General features: G+C 57.3%; 2 non-coding genes and 1 pseudogene across 2 annotated transcripts; all 3 read left to right on the top strand.

Annotated features, from left to right (window-relative positions):
* The first annotated feature begins 1,593 nt into the window (after positions 1–1,593).
* Positions 1,594–3,403, top strand: LOC144431610 (small subunit ribosomal RNA). The gene has a single exon (XR_013480172.1). It is a non-coding gene; the product is annotated as a small subunit ribosomal RNA (ribosomal RNA).
* A 298-nt stretch (positions 3,404–3,701) lies between these two features.
* On the top strand, positions 3,702–3,855 carry LOC144431568 (5.8S ribosomal RNA). Its single transcript, XR_013480132.1, has one exon. It is a non-coding gene; the product is annotated as a 5.8S ribosomal RNA (ribosomal RNA).
* Positions 3,856–4,143: 288 nt separating this feature from the next.
* Positions 4,144–5,000, top strand: part of LOC144431769 (large subunit ribosomal RNA) — a 3,696-nt pseudogene continuing 2,839 nt past the window's right edge.

Here is a 5,000-nt window from a genome sequence, read left to right as displayed (position 1 = left end):
CGGTGGCTGGCGGGCGAGAGAGTGCTGCGTCGCCGGCATCGGCGTCGAAAGAAGCCGAGCCGAAAAAAGTTAAAGTACAAACGTGCAAGCATACTAACCTAACCCTAGGTAAGGCATGTCAGAGCGAAAGACAGTAATTTCGAATGAGCCAAGAAAGAGCGGTGCGGGGCCGGTCGGAGCGCACCCTTTTCTCGGTGGCTGGCGGGCGAGAGAGTGCTGCGTCGCCGGCATCGGCGTCGAAAGAAGCCGAGCCGAAAAAAGTTAAAGTACAAACGTGCAAGCATACTAACCTAACCCTAGGTAAGGCATGTCAGAGCGAAAGACAGTAATTTCGAATGAGCCAAGAAAGAGCGGTGCGGGGCCGGTCGGAGCGCACCCTTTTCTCGGTGGCTGGCGGGCGAGAGAGTGCTGCGTCGCCAGCATCGGCGTCGAAAGAAGCCGAGCCGAAAAAAGTTAAAGTACAAACGTGCAAGCATACTAACCTAACCCTAGGTAAGGCATGTTAGAGCGAAAGACAGTAAACTCAAATGAGCCAAGAAAGAGCGGTGCGGGGCCGGTCGGAGCGCACCCTTTTTTCGGTGGCTGGCGGGCGAGAGAGTGCTGCGTCGCCAGCATCGGCGTCGAAAGAAGCCGAGCCGAAAAAAGTTAAAGTACAAACGTGCAAGCATACTAACCTAACCCTAGGCAAGGCATGTCAGAGCGAAAGACAGTAATTTCGAATGAGCCAAGAAAGAGCGGTGCGGGGCCGGTCGGAGCGCACCCTTTTCTCGGTGGCTGGCGGGCGAGAGAGTGCTGCGTCGCCGGCATCGGCGTCGAAAGAAGCCGAGCCGAAAAAAGTTAAAGTACAAACGTGCAAGCATACTAGCCTAACCCTAGGTAAGGCATGTCAGAGCGAAAGACAGTAATTTCGAATGAGCCAAGAAAGAGCGGTGCGGGGCCGGTCGGAGCGCACCCTTTTCTCGGTGGCTGGCGGGCGAGAGAGTGCTGCGTCGCCGGCATCGGCGTCGAAAGAAGCCGAGCCGAAAAAAGTTAAAGTACAAACGTGCAAGCATACTAACCTAACCCTAGGTAAGGCATGTTAGAGCGAAAGACAGTAAACTCGAATGAGCCAAGAAAGAGCGGTGCGGGGCCGGTCGGAGCGCACCTTTTTCTCGGTGGCTGGCGGGCGAGAGAGTGCTGCGTCGCCGGCATCGGCGTCGAAAGAAGCCGAGCCAAAAAAAGTTAAAGTACAAACGCGATGCTAATGAGCGAGCCGTTATCTCGACTAATATGTAGGGGGCGTTCGATCGAGCGTCTGGCTTGAGCGCTTGTCGGCCTAGCAGAACGGTCGCATTGTTATGCCCGGGTTTTAGGCACCGCTGCAGGCGGCCGGCAGAGCTCTTGTTTGTGCGAAACTGAATGGATCGAGCCCGAGAGAGGGCGAGCAAAGAAAAAACGCAAATCGCTCCGCCTGGCACTGCCGGCGAGAGCGTGGACGTCGCGGCCAGCGACTGTCGAAGCTGAGTACGGCCGCAGGCGATCGCCTCGGTCTTAAACGAATGCGACGAGCACGCGCCGGGCGGCCCAGCAAGGGCCGAGCGCAGCTGTCGCAGCTATCTGGTTGATCCTGCCAGTAGTGATATGCTTGTCTCAAAGATTAAGCCATGCAGGTGCAAGTACGAGTTCTCGTAAAGCGAAACTGCGAATGGCTCATTAAATCAGTCTTGGTTTATTTGGTCTCGTAAGCGAAGTGGATAACTGTGGTAATTCTAGAGCTAATACATGCATTAAGCGCCGACTTCGGGAGGCGCGCTTTTATCAGATCAAAACCGACCGGGTTCGTCCTGTGACGTTTGATGACTCTGGATAACCACGCGGATCGTACGGTCTCTGCACCGACGACGTATCATTCAAGTGTCTGCCCTATCAACTGTCGAAGGTACGCTACGTGCCTACCTTTGTGATAACGGGTAACGGGGAATCAGGGTTCGATTCCGGAGAGGGAGCCTGAGAAACGGCTACCACATCCAAGGAAGGCAGCAGGCGCGCAAATTACCCATTCCCGACACGGGGAGGTAGTGACGAAAAATAACAATACAGGACTCTAACGAGGCCCTGTAATTGGAATGAGTACATCCTAAAACTCTTAACGAGTATCCATTGGAGGGCAAGTCTGGTGCCAGCAGCCGCGGTAATTCCAGCTCCAACAGTGTATGCTAAAGTTGTTGCGGTTGAAAAGCTCGTAGTTGGATTTTGGGCGAGCGCCGCCGGTCCGTCGCAAGGCGTGTCACTGGTTGCGTTCGCCTCACCTTCGGTTCTCCGTCGGTGCTCTTGACTGAGTGTCGGCGGTGGCCGATAAGTTTACTTTGAAAAAATTAGAGTGTTCAAAGCAGGCTGTTCGCCTGCATAGTGTTGCATGGAATAATGGAATAGGACCTCGGTTCTATTTTGTTGGTTTTCGGAGCACGAGGTAATGATTAAGAGGGACAGACGGGGGCGTCCGTACTCTGCCGTTAGAGGTGAAATTCTTGGATCGGCGGAAGACGAACTACTGCGAAAGCATTCGCCAAGAATGTTTTCTTTAATCAAGAGCGAAAGTCAGAGGTTCGAAGACGATCAGATACCGTCCTAGTTCTGACTATAAACGATGCCAACTAGCGATCGGGAGGCGTTACCATGACGACCTTTCCGGCAGCTTCCGGGAAACCAAAGTCTTTGGGTTCCGGGGGAAGTATGGTTGCAAAGCTGAAACTTAAAGGAATTGACGGAAGGGCACCACCAGGAGTAGAGCCTGCGGCTTAATTTGACTCAACACGGGGAAACTCACCCGGCCCGGACACAGGTAGGATTGACAGATTGAGAGCTCTTTCTTGATTCTGTGGGTGGTGGTGCATGGCCGTTCTTAGTTGGTGGAGCGATTTGTCTGGTTAATTCCGATAACGAACGAGACTCTGGCATGCTAAATAGTTACGCGACCTTCTCGGTCGGCGTCTAACTTCTTAGAGGGACTAGTGGCGTTTAGCCACACGAGATTGAGCAATAACAGGTCTGTGATGCCCTTAGATGTCCGGGGCCGCACGCGCGCTACACTGAGTGAAGCAGCGAGTGTCTAACCTAGGCCGAAAGGTCCGGGTAACCCGTTGAACCTCATTCGTGATTGGGATAGGGACTTGCAATTGTTTCCCTTGAACGAGGAATTCCCAGTAAGCGCAAGTCATCAACTTGCGTTGATTACGTCCCTGCCCTTTGTACACACCGCCCGTCGCTACTACCGATTGAATGGTTTAGTGAGATCCTTGGATCGGCCCCGTCGCGGCTGGCAACGGCCGCGTCGGCGTGTCGAGAAGACGATCAAACTTGATCATTTAGAGGAAGTAAAAGTCGTAACAAGGTTTCCGTAGGTGAACCTGCGGAAGGATCATTACCGAAGGTGGTGGTAGGCCCCGGCCGACCGCGCACTGAATTGTCTTTGGGTGCCGCCGAGAGGGCGGCCGTCAATCGGGGTTCCGCCCCGTGCGACACGCGTAACACGTTGGCATAGCAAGGCAGCCGAGTGCGATGGTGGCTTCTGGGCACCGCGCTCGATGTGCCGCCGGCCCAGCCCGGCGGTCGCTCGGCGCCGTTTGTTGGTGTTTTTGTGCAGTTGTTGTCGGTGGTGGTTTTGTGGTCGATCCCACAGTGTGACGTCCGCGCGCTTCGGCGCCGGGCGAAACGTCGAGGACGACTCTTAACGGTGGATCACTCGGCTCGCGAGTCGATGAAGGACGCAGCCAAGTGCGAGAAGTAATGTGAATTGCAGAACACATTGAACGTCGACCTTCTGAACGCGAATTGCGGTCTCGGGTCAATCCCGGGACCGCGTCTGCCTCAGGGTCGCGTTCGTCCTCACCCGAGGGCCGTCGCCTGGCCTCTGCGAAGACGGCCGGGCGTCGCCCCAAGTTGAAGCGGTCGCCGAGCTTTCTCGGCGCGACCGCGTGTCCCGTACACCGCCGGCCCCTCGACGTGTTCAACTACGTTCGAGGGGCGGGTCCAGGTCGGTCGGTCCGGTCACGAGATCAAGACCGACGGTGGGCCAAGGCGGCGACGGTACGCGCTCGGTCGGCGCCGGCGGCGACGACTTGCGATGCCAGCGGGCCGTGTAAGAAGCGGCCCGCTTGACACATACGACCTGAGTTCAGGCGAGAGCACCCGCTGAATTTAAGCATATTATTAAGCGGAGGAAAAGAAACCAACAGGGATTCCCTGAGTAACGGCGAGTGAACCGGGAAGAGTCCAGCGTCGAATCTGCGCGCTTTTCGAGCGCGCCGAGTTGTGACGTACGGAAGTCCCAGTGCGGCTGACGGCGAGCGCCGGTGTCCTTCTGATCGAGGCCTCGTCCCACGGCGGGTGTTAGGCCCATAGGGGCGCTTGCCTTGGCCGCTTCGGGTCTTCTCGGAGTCGGGTTGTTTGGGAATGCAGCCCAAAGCGGGTGGTAAACTCCACCCAAGACTAAATACGGTCGCGAGACCGATAGCGGACAAGTACCGTGAGGGAAAGTTGAAAAGCACTTTGAAGAGAGAGTTCAAGAGTACGTGAAACCGTTGAGAGGCAAACGGGAGGGCCCGTCAGGTCGCCGGCTCGCTTTCAGTTGGGTGCGGGGGCGCGCCGTCTCGGTTCGCGGACGCTTAAGGCGCCGCTGCCGAGTCGGCTCGCGCACCGTCTCAGCGCACTAGCGACCGGCGCGGGTCACGACCGGTTTGCCGTCGGTCTAAGTCCCCGCGCGAAGGTGGCCTCCGCTCCGGCGGGGGTGTTACAGCGCGCGGGCGGTGCGGCCCGGCGGCGGATCGAGGAAAGGATGCCGCGCGCTCTCTGTGTGCGGCCGTCGCCGTTCGGCTGGCTTGTCGTTCGCCTGCACTGTACGCAGTGCCGGTGTTCGGCGGGCTGCCGCTTCGGTGGCGCGCCGTCGACGCGCTCGGGGTCCGTGGCCACGTCGGCCACCCTCCCGACCCGTCTTGAAACACGGACCAAGGAGTCTAACATGA

This window comes from Styela clava, chromosome 13 (assembly GCF_964204865.1).
Source record: "Styela clava chromosome 13, kaStyClav1.hap1.2, whole genome shotgun sequence".
Lineage (NCBI taxonomy): Eukaryota > Metazoa > Chordata > Ascidiacea > Stolidobranchia > Styelidae > Styela > Styela clava.
The sequence above is the reverse complement of the archived record's forward strand: the minus strand, read 5'-3'. Positions and strand labels throughout refer to the sequence as shown.